Here is a 14,573-nt window from a genome sequence, read left to right on the forward strand (position 1 = left end):
CTTCTCCAGTCAGGGCTTTTGGCGGGAGATTTGAAATATCCAGCCCTTCCACTCAAAACGTCTCCGAGAATTTTTGTCCACTTCCGGAGCAGACAAACGGCAAGGAAGCGTTTAACATGAGGGTATGATGGCACATTTGCATGTAACGTGACGGCGAAAACAAACTGAATGACTTTTTTTAACCTGAGAGAGGAGGTGCACCGTTCTCGGAGGTACTGCAATACCGAGCCGATGCGTGGAGTGGACGGAGCAAGCCCCAAATTCCATCTCCCTGGTCCAAAAATCAATTTAATATACGGTCCCCGGGTAGGGGACGTATCAGATATTAAACTGATAAGAACAGATACTACACTTGATCTTAGCCAAAAGGCCGAGAAGCGATGCCCACAATGGGTTCGGGGAGCAGTGAGCTCTCCCCACGCTGACCCTCCCGTCAACGGTCCAAAGCGGCGCCCGCGCAAAGCGCCCGGCGGAGGGGCCGGAGCGCGAGCGGCGTACATGGAAACGACCCTTTGGGTTTTTTTTTTTTCCTCTGACAAAAAACAAGAGGGGAGAGCGCGAACGCAGTCCCCCACTACCAGAAATGATGCAGTTGAGATTCCCACATTTGGGGAATTCACAGGGGTCAGCACATCCTGTTTGTGCAATGGACGAGCCTCGCCCTGGGTGAACCACCTTCCTGATCATGGTGTCACCCCTGCCAGGTAAGTATGAGTTGCTCCGCTCCGAGCCAAGGCCCAGGCCCTGGAAGAGGCAATGTGGCAGCATGGTCCTTCCGGCCATTTGCATGGACCAGCTTCCACCCGACGATTGAGCCCCAGGTTAAACGGCAGCGATACACACGCAAGTCTGTGCGTTCTAAGCACTCTTTTTTACTTTTAAAGTTCTTGAACACGGGATGCCAAACGGAGGGTACGCAAGGGCATGTTTAAAGGCCGACAAGACACAACCTTTGCTCTTGGAGGATGACCGCTTGCTTGCTTTAGACATAGGTAGAAAAGCCCCGCATTGAAGCAGGGCATCAAAAAATTGGAAAGATCTCTTGTTGTCCCTCTCCACGGAAATCTTTAGTAAAAGGCGAAAGATTTATACGCTCTGAAGAGAAACAAGAGTGCCACGTTGCAGCGCCACACGGCGTCCAGTACTTGAGGGCACACGGGGCTTCATCACGGGCAGTGTACTTCTGTTCACGCGCTCATTTGCATCGGCGGTCGCGCGGCAAAAGGGACACGACAGGCTCGCACGTCGTTTCTGTAGTGTAGCGGTTATCACGTTCGCCTAACGCGCGAAAGGTCCTCGGCTCGAAACCGGGCAGAAACAAAGCCTCCTTTTATGTTTGCTTCAATCTTTAACACGGTTCATTCCAAACTCGATGGTTTATTCCTAGAAAAGAGGGAGGAGCGGAGGAATTGTCGGCGTAGTCCTTCAAACTTTTCATCACAGAGATCGGGGGAAAAAGACACCGACACACACGCCCCAAAAAAAAAAAAAAAAAAAAGGGGCCCCCCTGCAGCCCCATATGTCCTCGTTAGTATAGTGGACAGTATCTCCGCTTGTCACGCGGAAGACCTGGGTTCGATTCCCAGACGGGGAGAGAAAGTGCGTTTTACCCAGCACGAAAGCGTTGCACTGACGCTGAGGACTTGTCCCACCAACGTACCTGCGCTACACTATCGCTTCTGTAGTGTAGCGGTTATCACGTTTGCCTCACACGCAAAAGGTCCCCGGCTCGAAACCGGGCAGAAGCACGCCCTCATGCGAAGACTTTACTTGTCGAGGATGGGTTTGAAAGTCGGTGTTGCGTTTGACCCCCCCCCCCAAAAAAAAACAAAACAACTAGTCACATGTACTGTACTCCACAAAGGGGCCACTCAAATTCCAAAGGTGGCCTATTTTGCACAAGGGTTTACGTGGAATGGGCTACCTCCCAAGGGGGTTGGGTTTAGGAACAGATACTTCACCTTCCCTCCCCCTCTTCTCCAGTCAGGGCTTTTGGCGGGAGATTTGAAATATCCAGCCCTTCCACTCAAAACGTCTCCGAGAATTTTTGTCCACTTCCGGAGCAGACAAACGGCAAGGAAGCGTTTAACATGAGGGTATGATGGCACATTTGCATGTAACGTGACGGCGAAAACAAACTGAATGACTTTTTTTAACCTGAGAGAGGAGGTGCACCGTTCTCGGAGGTACTGCAATACCGAGCCGATGCGTGGAGTGGACGGAGCAAGCCCCAAATTCCATCTCCCTGGTCCAAAAATCAATTTAATATACGGTCCCCGGGTAGGGGACGTATCAGATATTAAACTGATAAGAACAGATACTACACTTGATCTTAGCCAAAAGGCCGAGAAGCGATGCCCACAATGGGTTCGGGGAGCAGTGAGCTCTCCCCACGCTGACCCTCCCGTCAACGGTCCAAAGCGGCGCCCGCGCAAAGCGCCCGGCGGAGGGGCCGGAGCGCGAGCGGCGTACATGGAAACGACCCTTTGGGTTTTTTTTTTTTTCCTCTGACAAAAAACAAGATGGGAGAGCGCGAACGCAGTCCCCCACTACCAGAAATTATGCAGTTGAGATTCCCACATTTGGGGAATTCACAGGGGTCAGCACATCCTGTTTGTGCAATGGACGAGCCTCGCCCTGGGTGAACCACCTTCCTGATCATGGTGTCGCCCCTGCCAGGTAAGTATGAGTTGCTCCGCTCCGAGCCAAGGCCCAGGCCCTGGAAGAGGCAATGTGGCAGCATGGTCCTTCCGGCCATTTGCATGGACCAGCTTCCACCCGACGATTGAGCCCCAGGTTAAACGGCAGCGATACACACGCAAGTCTGTGCGTTCTAAGTACTCTTTTTTACTTTTAAAGTTCTTGAACACGGGATGCCAAACGGAGGGTACGCAAGGGCATGTTTAAAGGCCGACAAGACACAACCTTTGCTCTTGGAGGATGACCGCTTGCTTGCTTTAGACATAGGTAGAAAAGCCCCGCATTGAAGCAGGGCATCAAAAAATTGGAAAGATCTCTTGTTGTCCCTCTCCACGGAAATCTTTAGTAAAAGGCGAAAGATTTATACGCTCTGAAGAGAAACAAGAGTGCCACGTTGCAGCGCCACACGGCGTCCAGTACTTGAGGGCACACGGGGCTTCATCACGGGCAGTGTACTTCTGTTCACGCGCTCATTTGCATCGGCGGTCGCGCGGCAAAAGGGACACGACAGGCTCGCACGTCGTTTCTGTAGTGTAGCGGTTATCACGTTCGCCCAACGCGCGAAAGGTCCTCGGCTCGAAACCGGGCAGAAACAAAGCCTCCTTTTATGTTTGCTTCAATCTTTAACACGGTTCATTCCAAACTCGATGGTTTATTCCTAGAAAAGAGGGAGGAGCGGAGGAATTGTCGGCGTAGTCCTTCAAACTTTTCATCACAGAGATCGGGGGAAAAAGACACCGACACACACGCCCCAAAAAAAAAAAAAAAAAAAAGGGGCCCCCCTGCAGCCCCATATGTCCTCGTTAGTATAGTGGACAGTATCTCCGCTTGTCACGCGGAAGACCTGGGTTCGATTCCCAGACGGGGAGAGAAAGTGCGTTTTACCCAGCACGAAAGCGTTGCACTGACGCTGAGGACTTGTCCCACCAACGTACCTTCGCTACACTATCGCTTCTGTAGTGTAGCGGTTATCACGTTTGCCTCACACGCAAAAGGTCCCCGGCTCGAAACCGGGCAGATGCACGCCCTCATGCGAAGACTTTACTTGTCGAGGATGGGTTTGAAAGTCGGTGTTGCGTTTGACCCCCCCCCAAAAAAAAAAAAAAACAACTAGTCACATGTACTGTACTCCACAAAGGGGCCACTCAAATTCCAAAGGTGGCCTATTTTGCACAAGGGTTTACGTGGAATGGGCTACCTCCCAAGGGGGTTGGGTTTAGGAACAGATACTTCACCTTCCCTCCCCCTCTTCTCCAGTCAGGGCTTTTGGCGGGAGATTTGAAATATCCAGCCCTTCCACTCAAAACGTCTCCGAGAATTTTTGTCCACTTCCGGAGCAGACAAACGGCAAGGAAGCGTTTAACATGAGGGTATGATGGCACATTTGCATGTAACGTGACGGCGAAAACAAACTGAATGACTTTTTTTAACCTGAGAGAGGAGGTGCACCGTTCTCGGAGGTACTGCAATACCGAGCCGATGCGTGGAGTGGACGGAGCAAGCCCCAAATTCCATCTCCCTGGTCCAAAAATCAATTTAATATACGGTCCCCGGGTAGGGGACGTATCAGATATTAAACTGATAAGAACAGATACTACACTTGATCTTAGCCAAAAGGCCGAGAAGCGATGCCCACAATGGGTTCGGGGAGCAGTGAGCTCTCCCCACGCTGACCCTCCCGTCAACGGTCCAAAGCGGCGCCCGCGCAAAGCGCCCGGCGGAGGGGCCGGAGCGCGAGCGGCGTACATGGAAACGACCCTTTGGGTTTTTTTTTTTTTCCTCTGACAAAAAACAAGAGGGGAGAGCGCGAACGCAGTCCCCCACTACCAGAAATTATGCAGTTGAGATTCCCACATTTGGGGAATTCACAGGGGTCAGCACATCCTGTTTGTGCAATGGACGAGCCTCGCCCTGGGTGAACCACCTTCCTGATCATGGTGTCGCCCCTGCCAGGTAAGTATGAGTTGCTCCGCTCCGAGCCAAGGCCCAGGCCCTGGAAGAGGCAATGTGGCAGCATGGTCCTTCCGGCCATTTGCATGGACCAGCTTCCACCCGACGATTGAGCCCCAGGTTAAACGGCAGCGATACACACGCAAGTCTGTGCGTTCTAAGCACTCTTTTTTACTTTTAAAGTTCTTGAACACGGGATGCCAAACGGAGGGTACGCAAGGGCATGTTTAAAGGCCGACAAGACACAACCTTTGCTCTTGGAGGATGACCGCTTGCTTGCTTTAGACATAGGTAGAAAAGCCCCGCATTGAAGCAGGGCATCAAAAAATTGGAAAGATCTCTTGTTGTCCCTCTCCACGGAAATCTTTAGTAAAAGGCGAAAGATTTATACGCTCTGAAGAGAAACAAGAGTGCCACGTTGCAGCGCCACACGGCGTCCAGTACTTGAGGGCACACGGGGCTTCATCACGGGCAGTGTACTTCTGTTCACGCGCTCATTTGCATCGGCGGTCGCGCGGCAAAAGGGACACGACAGGCTCGCACGTCGTTTCTGTAGTGTAGCGGTTATCACGTTCGCCTAACGCGCGAAAGGTCCTCGGCTCGAAACCGGGCAGAAACAAAGCCTCCTTTTATGTTTGCTTCAATCTTTAACACGGTTCATTCCAAACTCGATGGTTTATTCCTAGAAAAGAGGGAGGAGCGGAGGAATTGTCGGCGTAGTCCTTCAAACTTTTCATCACAGAGATCGGGGGAAAAAGACACCGACACACACGCCCCAAAAAAAAAAAAAAAAAAAAAGGGGCCCCCCTGCAGCCCCATATGTCCTCGTTAGTATAGTGGACAGTATCTCCGCTTGTCACGCGGAAGACCTAGGTTCGATTCCCAGACGGGGAGAGAAAGTGCGTTTTACCCAGCACGAAAGCGTTGCACTGACGCTGAGGACTTGTCCCACCAACGTACCTGCGCTACACTATCGCTTCTGTAGTGTAGCGGTTATCACGTTTGCCTCACACGCAAAAGGTCCCCGGCTCGAAACCGGGCAGAAGCACGCCCTCATGCGAAGACTTTACTTGTCGAGGATGGGTTTGAAAGTCGGTGTTGCGTTTGACCCCCCCCCCAAAAAAAAACAAAACAACTAGTCACATGTACTGTACTCCACAAAGGGGCCACTCAAATTCCAAAGGTGGCCTATTTTGCACAAGGGTTTACGTGGAATGGGCTACCTCCCAAGGGGGTTGGGTTTAGGAACAGATACTTCACCTTCCCTCCCCCTCTTCTCCAGTCAGGGCTTTTGGCGGGAGATTTGAAATATCCAGCCCTTCCACTCAAAACGTCTCCGAGAATTTTTGTCCACTTCCGGAGCAGACAAACGGCAAGGAAGCGTTTAACATGAGGGTATGATGGCACATTTGCATGTAACGTGACGGCGAAAACAAACTGAATGACTTTTTTTAACCTGAGAGAGGAGGTGCACCGTTCTCGGAGGTACTGCAATACCGAGCCGATGCGTGGAGTGGACGGAGCAAGCCCCAAATTCCATCTCCCTGGTCCAAAAATCAATTTAATATACGGTCCCCGGGTAGGGGACGTATCAGATATTAAACTGATAAGAACAGATACTACACTTGATCTTAGCCAAAAGGCCGAGAAGCGATGCCCACAATGGGTTCGGGGAGCAGTGAGCTCTCCCCACGCTGACCCTCCCGTCAACGGTCCAAAGCGGCGCCCGCGCAAAGCGCCCGGCGGAGGGGCCGGAGCGCGAGCGGCGTACATGGAAACGACCCTTTGGGTTTTTTTTTTTTTCCTCTGACAAAAAACAAGAGGGGAGAGCGCGAACGCAGTCCCCCACTACCAGAAATTATGCAGTTGAGATTCCCACATTTGGGGAATTCACAGGGGTCAGCACATCCTGTTTGTGCAATGGACGAGCCTCGCCCTGGGTGAACCACCTTCCTGATCATGGTGTCACCCCTGCCAGGTAAGTATGAGTTGCTCCGCTCCGAGCCAAGGCCCAGGCCCTGGAAGAGGCAATGTGGCAGCATGGTCCTTCCGGCCATTTGCATGGACCAGCTTCCACCCGACGATTGAGCCCCAGGTTAAACGGCAGCGATACACACGCAAGTCTGTGCGTTCTAAGCACTCTTTTTTACTTTTAAAGTTCTTGAACACGGGATGCCAAACGGAGGGTACGCAAGGGCATGTTTAAAGGCCGACAAGACACAACCTTTGCTCTTGGAGGATGACCGCTTGCTTGCTTTAGACATAGGTAGAAAAGCCCCGCATTGAAGCAGGGCATCAAAAAATTGGAAAGATCTCTTGTTGTCCCTCTCCACGGAAATCTTTAGTAAAAGGCGAAAGATTTATACGCTCTGAAGAGAAACAATAGTGCCACGTTGCAGCGCCACACGGCGTCCAGTACTTGAGGGCACACGGGGCTTCATCACGGGCAGTGTACTTCTGTTCACGCGCTCATTTGCATCGGCGGTCGCGCGGCAAAAGGGACACGACAGGCTCGCACGTCGTTTCTGTAGTGTAGCGGTTATCACGTTCGCCTAACGTGCGAAAGGTCCTCGGCTCGAAACCGGGCAGAAACAAAGCCTCCTTTTATGTTTGCTTCAATCTTTAACACGGTTCATTCCAAACTCGATGGTTTATTCCTAGAAAAGAGGGAGGAGCGGAGGAATTGTCGGCGTAGTCCTTCAAACTTTTCATCACAGAGATCGGGGGAAAAAGACACCGACACACACGCCCCCAAAAAAAAAAAAAAAAAAAAGGGGCCCCCCTGCAGCCCCATATGTCCTCGTTAGTATAGTGGACAGTATCTCTGCTTGTCACGCGGAAGACCTGGGTTCGATTCCCAGACGGGGAGAGAAAGTGCGTTTTACCCAGCACGAAAGCGTTGCACTGACGCTGAGGACTTGTCCCACCAACGTACCTGCGCTACACTATCGCTTCTGTAGTGTAGCGGTTATCACGTTTGCCTCACACGCAAAAGGTCCCCGGCTCGAAACCGGGCAGAAGCACGCCCTCATGCGAAGACTTTACTTGTCGAGGATGGGTTTGAAAGTCGGTGTTGCGTTTGACCCCCCCCCAAAAAAAAACAAAACAACTAGTCACATGTACTGTACTCCACAAAGGGGCCACTCAAATTCCAAAGGTGGCCTATTTTGCACAAGGGTTTACGTGGAATGGGCTACCTCCCAAGGGGGTTGGGTTTAGGAACAGATACTTCACCTTCCCTCCCCCTCTTCTCCAGTCAGGGCTTTTGGCGGGAGATTTGAAATATCCAGCCCTTCCACTCAAAACGTCTCCGAGAATTTTTGTCCACTTCCGGAGCAGACAAACGGCAAGGAAGCGTTTAACATGAGGGTATGATGGCACATTTGCATGTAACGTGACGGCGAAAACAAACTGAATGACTTTTTTTAACCTGAGAGAGGAGGTGCACCGTTCTCGGAGGTACTGCAATACCGAGCCGATGCGTGGAGTGGACGGAGCAAGCCCCAAATTCCATCTCCCTGGTCCAAAAATCAATTTAATATACGGTCCCCGGGTAGGGGACGTATCAGATATTAAACTGATAAGAACAGATACTACACTTGATCTTAGCCAAAAGGCCGAGAAGCGATGCCCACAATGGGTTCGGGGAGCAGTGAGCTCTCCCCACGCTGACCCTCCCGTTAACGGTCCAAAGCGGCGCCCGCGCAAAGCGCCCGGCGGAGGGGCCGGAGCGCGAGCGGCGTACATGGAAACGACCCTTTGGGTTTTTTTTTTTTTCCTCTGACAAAAAACAAGAGGGGAGAGCGCGAACGCAGTCCCCCACTACCAGAAATTATGCAGTTGAGATTCCCACATTTGGGGAATTCACAGGGGTCAGCACATCCTGTTTGTGCAATGGACGAGCCTCGCCCTGGGTGAACCACCTTCCTGATCATGGTGTCGCCCCTGCCAGGTAAGTATGAGTTGCTCCGCTCCGAGCCAAGGCCCAGGCCCTGGAAGAGGCAATGTGGCAGCATGGTCCTTCCGGCCATTTGCATGGACCAGCTTCCACCCGACGATTGAGCCCCAGGTTAAACGGCAGCGATACACACGCAAGTCTGTGCGTTCTAAGCACTCTTTTTTACTTTTAAAGTTCTTGAACACGGGATGCCAAACGGAGGGTACGCAAGGGCATGTTTAAAGGCCGACAAGACACAACCTTTGCTCTTGGAGGATGACCGCTTGCTTGCTTTAGACATAGGTAGAAAAGCCCCGCATTGAAGCAGGGCATCAAAAAATTGGAAAGATCTCTTGTTGTCCCTCTCCACGGAAATCTTTAGTAAAAGGCGAAAGATTTATACGCTCTGAAGAGAAACAAGAGTGCCACGTTGCAGCGCCACACGGCGTCCAGTACTTGAGGGCACACGGGGCTTCATCACGGGCAGTGTACTTCTGTTCACGCGCTCATTTGCATCGGCGGTCGCGCGGCAAAAGGGACACGACAGGCTCGCACGTCGTTTCTGTAGTGTAGCGGTTATCACGTTCGCCTAACGCGCGAAAGGTCCTCGGCTCGAAACCGGGCAGAAACAAAGCCTCCTTTTATGTTTGCTTCAATCTTTAACACGGTTCATTCCAAACTCGATGGTTTATTCCTAGAAAAGAGGGAGGAGCGGAGGAATTGTCGGCGTAGTCCTTCAAACTTTTCATCACAGAGATCGGGGGAAAAAGACACCGACACACACGCCCCAAAAAAAAAAAAAAAAAAAAGGGGCCCCCCTGCAGCCCCATATGTCCTCGTTAGTATAGTGGACAGTATCTCCGCTTGTCACGCGGAAGACCTGGGTTCGATTCCCAGACGGGGAGAGAAAGTGCGTTTTACCCAGCACGAAAGCGTTGCACTGACGCTGAGGACTTGTCCCACCAACGTACCTGCGCTACACTATCGCTTCTGTAGTGTAGCGGTTATCACGTTTGCCTCACACGCAAAAGGTCCCCGGCTCGAAACCGGGCAGAAGCACGCCCTCATGCGAAGACTTTACTTGTCGAGGATGGGTTTGAAAGTCGGTGTTGCGTTTGACCCCCCCCCCAAAAAAAAACAAAACAACTAGTCACATGTACTGTACTCCACAAAGGGGCCACTCAAATTCCAAAGGTGGCCTATTTTGCACAAGGGTTTACGTGGAATGGGCTACCTCCCAAGGGGGTTGGGTTTAGGAACAGATACTTCACCTTCCCTCCCCCTCTTCTCCAGTCAGGGCTTTTGGCGGGAGATTTGAAATATCCAGCCCTTCCACTCAAAACGTCTCCGAGAATTTTTGTCCACTTCCGGAGCAGACAAACGGGCAAGGAAGCGTTTAACATGAGGGTATGATGGCACATTTGCATGTAACGTGACGGCGAAAACAAACTGAATGACTTTTTTTAACCTGAGAGAGGAGGTGCACCGTTCTCGGAGGTACTGCAATACCGAGCCGATGCGTGGAGTGGACGGAGCAAGCCCCAAATTCCATCTCCCTGGTCCAAAAATCAATTTAATATACGGTCCCCGGGTAGGGGACGTATCAGATATTAAACTGATAAGAACAGATACTACACTTGATCTTAGCCAAAAGGCCGAGAAGCGATGCCCACAATGGGTTCGGGGAGCAGTGAGCTCTCCCCACGCTGACCCTCCCGTCAACGGTCCAAAGCGGCGCCCGCGCAAAGCGCCCGGCGGAGGGGCCGGAGCGCGAGCGGCGTACATGGAAACGACCCTTTGGGTTTTTTTTTTTTTCCTCTGACAAAAAACAAGAGGGGAGAGCGCGAACGCAGTCCCCCACTACCAGAAATTATGCAGTTGAGATTCCCACATTTGGGGAATTCACAGGGGTCAGCACATCCTGTTTGTGCAATGGACGAGCCTCGCCCTGGGTGAACCACCTTCCTGATCATGGTGTCGCCCCTGCCAGGTAAGTATGAGTTGCTCCGCTCCGAGCCAAGGCCCAGGCCCTGGAAGAGGCAATGTGGCAGCATGGTCCTTCCGGCCATTTGCATGGACCAGCTTCCACCCGACGATTGAGCCCCAGGTTAAACGGCAGCGATACACACGCAAGTCTGTGCGTTCTAAGCACTCTTTTTTACTTTTAAAGTTCTTGAACACGGGATGCCAAACGGAGGGTACGCAAGGGCATGTTTAAAGGCCGACAAGACACAACCTTTGCTCTTGGAGGATGACCGCTTGCTTGCTTTAGACATAGGTAGAAAAGCCCCGCATTGAAGCAGGGCATCAAAAAATTGGAAAGATCTCTTGTTGTCCCTCTCCACGGAAATCTTTAGTAAAAGGCGAAAGATTTATACGCTCTGAAGAGAAACAAGAGTGCCACGTTGCAGCGCCACACGGCGTCCAGTACTTGAGGGCACACGGGGCTTCATCACGGGCAGTGTACTTCTGTTCACGCGCTCATTTGCATCGGCGGTCGCGCGGCAAAAGGGACACGACAGGCTCGCACGTCGTTTCTGTAGTGTAGCGGTTATCACGTTCGCCTAACGCGCGAAAGGTCCTCGGCTCGAAACCGGGCAGAAACAAAGCCTCCTTTTATGTTTGCTTCAATCTTTAACACGGTTCATTCCAAACTCGATGGTTTATTCCTAGAAAAGAGGGAGGAGCGGAGGAATTGTCGGCGTAGTCCTTCAAACTTTTCATCACAGAGATCGGGGGAAAAAGACACCGACACACACGCCCCAAAAAAAAAAAAAAAAAAAAGGGGCCCCCCTGCAGCCCCATATGTCCTCGTTAGTATAGTGGACAGTATCTCCGCTTGTCACGCGGAAGACCTGGGTTCGATTCCCAGACGGGGAGAGAAAGTGCGTTTTACCCAGCACGAAAGCGTTGCACTGACGCTGAGGACTTGTCCCACCAACGTACCTGCGCTACACTATCGCTTCTGTAGTGTAGCGGTTATCACGTTTGCCTCACACGCAAAAGGTCCCCGGCTCGAAACCGGGCAGAAGCACGCCCTCATGCGAAGACTTTACTTGTCGAGGATGGGTTTGAAAGTCGGTGTTGCGTTTGACCCCCCCCCCAAAAAAAAACAAAACAACTAGTCACATGTACTGTACTCCACAAAGGGGCCACTCAAATTCCAAAGGTGGCCTATTTTGCACAAGGGTTTACGTGGAATGGGCTACCTCCCAAGGGGGTTGGGTTTAGGAACAGATACTTCACCTTCCCTCCCCCTCTTCTCCAGTCAGGGCTTTTGGCGGGAGATTTGAAATATCCAGCCCTTCCACTCAAAACGTCTCCGAGAATTTTTGTCCACTTCCGGAGCAGACAAACGGCAAGGAAGCGTTTAACATGAGGGTATGATGGCACATTTGCATGTAACGTGACGGCGAAAACAAACTGAATGACTTTTTTTAACCTGAGAGAGGAGGTGCACCGTTCTCGGAGGTACTGCAATACCGAGCCGATGCGTGGAGTGGACGGAGCAAGCCCCAAATTCCATCTCCCTGGTCCAAAAATCAATTTAATATACGGTCCCCGGGTAGGGGACGTATCAGATATTAAACTGATAAGAACAGATACTACACTTTATCTTAGCCAAAAGGCCGAGAAGCGATGCCCACAATGGGTTCGGGGAGCAGTGAGCTCTCCCCACGCTGACCCTCCCGTCAACGGTCCAAAGCGGCGCCCGCGCAAAGCGCCCGGCGGAGGGGCCGGAGCGCGAGCGGCGTACATGGAAACGACCCTTTGGGTTTTTTTTTTTTTCCTCTGACAAAAAACAAGAGGGGAGAGCGCGAACGCAGTCCCCCACTACCAGAAATTATGCAGTTGAGATTCCCACATTTGGGGAATTCACAGGGGTCAGCACATCCTGTTTGTGCAACGGACGAGCCTCGCCCTGGGTGAACCACCTTCCTGATCATGGTGTCGCCCCTGCCAGGTAAGTATGAGTTGCTCCGCTCCGAGCCAAGGCCCAGGCCCTGGAAGAGGCAATGTGGCAGCATGGTCCTTCCGGCCATTTGCATGGACCAGCTTCCACCCGACGATTGAGCCCCAGGTTAAACGGCAGCGATACACACGCAAGTCTGTGCGTTCTAAGCACTCTTTTTTACTTTTAAAGTTCTTGAACACGGGATGCCAAACGGAGGGTACGCAAGGGCATGTTTAAAGGCCGACAAGACACAACCTTTGCTCTTGGAGGATGACCGCTTGCTTGCTTTAGACATAGGTAGAAAAGCCCCGCATTGAAGCAGGGCATCAAAAAATTGGAAAGATCTCTTGTTGTCCCTCTCCACGGAAATCTTTAGTAAAAGGCGAAAGATTTATACGCTCTGAAGAGAAACAAGAGTGCCACGTTGCAGCGCCACACGGCGTCCAGTACTTGAGGGCACACGGGGCTTCATCACGGGCAGTGTACTTCTGTTCACGCGCTCATTTGCATCGGCGGTCGCGCGGCAAAAGGGACACGACAGGCTCGCACGTCGTTTCTGTAGTGTAGCGGTTATCACGTTCGCCTAACGCGCGAAAGGTCCTCGGCTCGAAACCGGGCAGAAACAAAGCCTCCTTTTATGTTTGCTTCAATCTTTAACACGGTTCATTCCAAACTCGATGGTTTATTCCTAGAAAAGAGGGAGGAGCGGAGGAATTGTCGGCGTAGTCCTTCAAACTTTTCATCACAGAGATCGGGGGAAAAAGACACCGACACACACGCCCCAAAAAAAAAAAAAAAAAAAAAGGGGCCCCCCTGCAGCCCCATATGTCCTCGTTAGTATAGTGGACAGTATCTCCGCTTGTCACGCGGAAGACCTAGGTTCGATTCCCAGACGGGGAGAGAAAGTGCGTTTTACCCAGCACGAAAGCGTTGCACTGACGCTGAGGACTTGTCCCACCAACGTACCTGCGCTACACTATCGCTTCTGTAGTGTAGCGGTTATCACGTTTGCCTCACACGCAAAAGGTCCCCGGCTCGAAACCGGGCAGAAGCACGCCCTCATGCGAAGACTTTACTTGTCGAGGATGGGTTTGAAAGTCGGTGTTGCGTTTGACCCCCCCCCCAAAAAAAAACAAAACAACTAGTCACATGTACTGTACTCCACAAAGGGGCCACTCAAATTCCAAAGGTGGCCTATTTTGCACAAGGGTTTACGTGGAATGGGCTACCTCCCAAGGGGGTTGGGTTTAGGAACAGATACTTCACCTTCCCTCCCCCTCTTCTCCAGTCAGGGCTTTTGGCGGGAGATTTGAAATATCCAGCCCTTCCACTCAAAACGTCTCCGAGAATTTTTGTCCACTTCCGGAGCAGACAAACGGCAAGGAAGCGTTTAACATGAGGGTATGATGGCACATTTGCATGTAACGTGACGGCGAAAACAAACTGAATGACTTTTTTTAACCTGAGAGAGGAGGTGCACCGTTCTCGGAGGTACTGCAATACCGAGCCGATGCGTGGAGTGGACGGAGCAAGCCCCAAATTCCATCTCCCTGGTCCAAAAATCAATTTAATATACGGTCCCCGGGTAGGGGACGTATCAGATATTAAACTGATAAGAACAGATACTACACTTGATCTTAGCCAAAAGGCCGAGAAGCGATGCCCACAATGGGTTCGGGGAGCAGTGAGCTCTCCCCACGCTGACCCTCCCGTCAACGGTCCAAAGCGGCGCCCGCGCAAAGCGCCCGGCGGAGGGGCCGGAGCGCGAGCGGCGTACATGGAAACGACCCTTTGGGTTTTTTTTTTTTTCCTCTGACAAAAAACAAGAGGGGAGAGCGCGAACGCAGTCCCCCACTACCAGAAATTATGCAGTTGAGATTCCCACATTTGGGGAATTCACAGGGGTCAGCACATCCTGTTTGTGCAATGGACGAGCCTCGCCCTGGGTGAACCACCTTCCTGATCATGGTGTCGCCCCTGCCAGGTAAGTATGAGTTGCTCCGCTCCGAGCCAAGGCCCAGGCCCTGGAAG

The 14,573-nt window shown here is 51.9% G+C and overlaps 38 non-coding genes across 38 annotated transcripts; 15 read left to right on the top strand and 23 right to left on the bottom strand.

Moving 5' to 3' along the window:
- Positions 1–190: 190 nt before the first annotated feature.
- LOC140374957 (U2 spliceosomal RNA) lies at positions 191–382 on the bottom strand. Its single transcript, XR_011929278.1, has one exon. It is a non-coding gene; the product is annotated as a U2 spliceosomal RNA (small nuclear RNA).
- Positions 383–546: 164 nt separating this feature from the next.
- Positions 547–712, bottom strand: LOC140375040 (U1 spliceosomal RNA). Its single transcript, XR_011929357.1, has one exon. It is a non-coding gene; the product is annotated as a U1 spliceosomal RNA (small nuclear RNA).
- Positions 713–999: 287 nt separating this feature from the next.
- On the bottom strand, positions 1,000–1,113 carry LOC140375097 (U5 spliceosomal RNA). Its single transcript, XR_011929407.1, has one exon. It is a non-coding gene; the product is annotated as a U5 spliceosomal RNA (small nuclear RNA).
- A 134-nt stretch (positions 1,114–1,247) lies between these two features.
- trnav-aac (transfer RNA valine (anticodon AAC)) lies at positions 1,248–1,320 on the top strand. The gene has a single exon. It is a non-coding gene; the product is annotated as a tRNA-Val (tRNA).
- Positions 1,321–1,522: 202 nt separating this feature from the next.
- trnad-guc (transfer RNA aspartic acid (anticodon GUC)) lies at positions 1,523–1,594 on the top strand. Its single transcript has one exon. It is a non-coding gene; the product is annotated as a tRNA-Asp (tRNA).
- Positions 1,595–1,675: 81 nt separating this feature from the next.
- On the top strand, positions 1,676–1,748 carry trnav-cac (transfer RNA valine (anticodon CAC)). Its single transcript has one exon. It is a non-coding gene; the product is annotated as a tRNA-Val (tRNA).
- Positions 1,749–2,164: 416 nt separating this feature from the next.
- LOC140374958 (U2 spliceosomal RNA) lies at positions 2,165–2,356 on the bottom strand. Its single transcript, XR_011929279.1, has one exon. It is a non-coding gene; the product is annotated as a U2 spliceosomal RNA (small nuclear RNA).
- A 165-nt stretch (positions 2,357–2,521) lies between these two features.
- On the bottom strand, positions 2,522–2,687 carry LOC140374907 (U1 spliceosomal RNA). Its single transcript, XR_011929231.1, has one exon. It is a non-coding gene; the product is annotated as a U1 spliceosomal RNA (small nuclear RNA).
- Positions 2,688–2,974: 287 nt separating this feature from the next.
- On the bottom strand, positions 2,975–3,088 carry LOC140375098 (U5 spliceosomal RNA). Its single transcript, XR_011929408.1, has one exon. It is a non-coding gene; the product is annotated as a U5 spliceosomal RNA (small nuclear RNA).
- Positions 3,089–3,497: 409 nt separating this feature from the next.
- On the top strand, positions 3,498–3,569 carry trnad-guc (transfer RNA aspartic acid (anticodon GUC)). Its single transcript has one exon. It is a non-coding gene; the product is annotated as a tRNA-Asp (tRNA).
- Positions 3,570–4,138: 569 nt separating this feature from the next.
- On the bottom strand, positions 4,139–4,330 carry LOC140374960 (U2 spliceosomal RNA). The gene has a single exon (XR_011929281.1). It is a non-coding gene; the product is annotated as a U2 spliceosomal RNA (small nuclear RNA).
- A 165-nt stretch (positions 4,331–4,495) lies between these two features.
- LOC140375212 (U1 spliceosomal RNA) lies at positions 4,496–4,661 on the bottom strand. The gene has a single exon (XR_011929516.1). It is a non-coding gene; the product is annotated as a U1 spliceosomal RNA (small nuclear RNA).
- A 287-nt stretch (positions 4,662–4,948) lies between these two features.
- On the bottom strand, positions 4,949–5,062 carry LOC140375099 (U5 spliceosomal RNA). The gene has a single exon (XR_011929409.1). It is a non-coding gene; the product is annotated as a U5 spliceosomal RNA (small nuclear RNA).
- A 134-nt stretch (positions 5,063–5,196) lies between these two features.
- Positions 5,197–5,269, top strand: trnav-aac (transfer RNA valine (anticodon AAC)). The gene has a single exon. It is a non-coding gene; the product is annotated as a tRNA-Val (tRNA).
- A 356-nt stretch (positions 5,270–5,625) lies between these two features.
- On the top strand, positions 5,626–5,698 carry trnav-cac (transfer RNA valine (anticodon CAC)). Its single transcript has one exon. It is a non-coding gene; the product is annotated as a tRNA-Val (tRNA).
- Positions 5,699–6,113: 415 nt separating this feature from the next.
- Positions 6,114–6,305, bottom strand: LOC140374961 (U2 spliceosomal RNA). The gene has a single exon (XR_011929282.1). It is a non-coding gene; the product is annotated as a U2 spliceosomal RNA (small nuclear RNA).
- A 165-nt stretch (positions 6,306–6,470) lies between these two features.
- On the bottom strand, positions 6,471–6,636 carry LOC140374923 (U1 spliceosomal RNA). Its single transcript, XR_011929246.1, has one exon. It is a non-coding gene; the product is annotated as a U1 spliceosomal RNA (small nuclear RNA).
- Positions 6,637–6,923: 287 nt separating this feature from the next.
- On the bottom strand, positions 6,924–7,037 carry LOC140375200 (U5 spliceosomal RNA). The gene has a single exon (XR_011929505.1). It is a non-coding gene; the product is annotated as a U5 spliceosomal RNA (small nuclear RNA).
- Positions 7,038–7,600: 563 nt separating this feature from the next.
- Positions 7,601–7,673, top strand: trnav-cac (transfer RNA valine (anticodon CAC)). Its single transcript has one exon. It is a non-coding gene; the product is annotated as a tRNA-Val (tRNA).
- Positions 7,674–8,087: 414 nt separating this feature from the next.
- LOC140374962 (U2 spliceosomal RNA) lies at positions 8,088–8,279 on the bottom strand. Its single transcript, XR_011929283.1, has one exon. It is a non-coding gene; the product is annotated as a U2 spliceosomal RNA (small nuclear RNA).
- A 165-nt stretch (positions 8,280–8,444) lies between these two features.
- Positions 8,445–8,610, bottom strand: LOC140375213 (U1 spliceosomal RNA). The gene has a single exon (XR_011929517.1). It is a non-coding gene; the product is annotated as a U1 spliceosomal RNA (small nuclear RNA).
- A 287-nt stretch (positions 8,611–8,897) lies between these two features.
- Positions 8,898–9,011, bottom strand: LOC140375101 (U5 spliceosomal RNA). Its single transcript, XR_011929411.1, has one exon. It is a non-coding gene; the product is annotated as a U5 spliceosomal RNA (small nuclear RNA).
- A 134-nt stretch (positions 9,012–9,145) lies between these two features.
- On the top strand, positions 9,146–9,218 carry trnav-aac (transfer RNA valine (anticodon AAC)). The gene has a single exon. It is a non-coding gene; the product is annotated as a tRNA-Val (tRNA).
- Positions 9,219–9,420: 202 nt separating this feature from the next.
- On the top strand, positions 9,421–9,492 carry trnad-guc (transfer RNA aspartic acid (anticodon GUC)). The gene has a single exon. It is a non-coding gene; the product is annotated as a tRNA-Asp (tRNA).
- An 81-nt stretch (positions 9,493–9,573) lies between these two features.
- trnav-cac (transfer RNA valine (anticodon CAC)) lies at positions 9,574–9,646 on the top strand. The gene has a single exon. It is a non-coding gene; the product is annotated as a tRNA-Val (tRNA).
- A 416-nt stretch (positions 9,647–10,062) lies between these two features.
- LOC140374963 (U2 spliceosomal RNA) lies at positions 10,063–10,254 on the bottom strand. Its single transcript, XR_011929284.1, has one exon. It is a non-coding gene; the product is annotated as a U2 spliceosomal RNA (small nuclear RNA).
- Positions 10,255–10,419: 165 nt separating this feature from the next.
- LOC140375215 (U1 spliceosomal RNA) lies at positions 10,420–10,585 on the bottom strand. The gene has a single exon (XR_011929519.1). It is a non-coding gene; the product is annotated as a U1 spliceosomal RNA (small nuclear RNA).
- A 287-nt stretch (positions 10,586–10,872) lies between these two features.
- On the bottom strand, positions 10,873–10,986 carry LOC140375103 (U5 spliceosomal RNA). Its single transcript, XR_011929412.1, has one exon. It is a non-coding gene; the product is annotated as a U5 spliceosomal RNA (small nuclear RNA).
- Positions 10,987–11,120: 134 nt separating this feature from the next.
- Positions 11,121–11,193, top strand: trnav-aac (transfer RNA valine (anticodon AAC)). The gene has a single exon. It is a non-coding gene; the product is annotated as a tRNA-Val (tRNA).
- Positions 11,194–11,395: 202 nt separating this feature from the next.
- trnad-guc (transfer RNA aspartic acid (anticodon GUC)) lies at positions 11,396–11,467 on the top strand. The gene has a single exon. It is a non-coding gene; the product is annotated as a tRNA-Asp (tRNA).
- Positions 11,468–11,548: 81 nt separating this feature from the next.
- On the top strand, positions 11,549–11,621 carry trnav-cac (transfer RNA valine (anticodon CAC)). Its single transcript has one exon. It is a non-coding gene; the product is annotated as a tRNA-Val (tRNA).
- A 415-nt stretch (positions 11,622–12,036) lies between these two features.
- LOC140375060 (U2 spliceosomal RNA) lies at positions 12,037–12,228 on the bottom strand. Its single transcript, XR_011929376.1, has one exon. It is a non-coding gene; the product is annotated as a U2 spliceosomal RNA (small nuclear RNA).
- Positions 12,229–12,393: 165 nt separating this feature from the next.
- Positions 12,394–12,559, bottom strand: LOC140374894 (U1 spliceosomal RNA). The gene has a single exon (XR_011929218.1). It is a non-coding gene; the product is annotated as a U1 spliceosomal RNA (small nuclear RNA).
- Positions 12,560–12,846: 287 nt separating this feature from the next.
- LOC140375104 (U5 spliceosomal RNA) lies at positions 12,847–12,960 on the bottom strand. The gene has a single exon (XR_011929413.1). It is a non-coding gene; the product is annotated as a U5 spliceosomal RNA (small nuclear RNA).
- Positions 12,961–13,094: 134 nt separating this feature from the next.
- On the top strand, positions 13,095–13,167 carry trnav-aac (transfer RNA valine (anticodon AAC)). Its single transcript has one exon. It is a non-coding gene; the product is annotated as a tRNA-Val (tRNA).
- Positions 13,168–13,523: 356 nt separating this feature from the next.
- On the top strand, positions 13,524–13,596 carry trnav-cac (transfer RNA valine (anticodon CAC)). Its single transcript has one exon. It is a non-coding gene; the product is annotated as a tRNA-Val (tRNA).
- Positions 13,597–14,011: 415 nt separating this feature from the next.
- LOC140374964 (U2 spliceosomal RNA) lies at positions 14,012–14,203 on the bottom strand. Its single transcript, XR_011929285.1, has one exon. It is a non-coding gene; the product is annotated as a U2 spliceosomal RNA (small nuclear RNA).
- Positions 14,204–14,368: 165 nt separating this feature from the next.
- On the bottom strand, positions 14,369–14,534 carry LOC140375216 (U1 spliceosomal RNA). Its single transcript, XR_011929520.1, has one exon. It is a non-coding gene; the product is annotated as a U1 spliceosomal RNA (small nuclear RNA).
- Between the last annotated feature and the right edge of the window lie 39 nt (positions 14,535–14,573).

This window comes from Eucyclogobius newberryi, unplaced genomic scaffold, assembly GCF_026437365.1.
Source record: "Eucyclogobius newberryi isolate DKJ021-1_F unplaced genomic scaffold, fEucNew1.0.hap1 SCAF_32, whole genome shotgun sequence".
In the NCBI taxonomy this organism is placed as follows: Eukaryota; Metazoa; Chordata; class Actinopteri; order Gobiiformes; family Gobiidae; genus Eucyclogobius; species Eucyclogobius newberryi.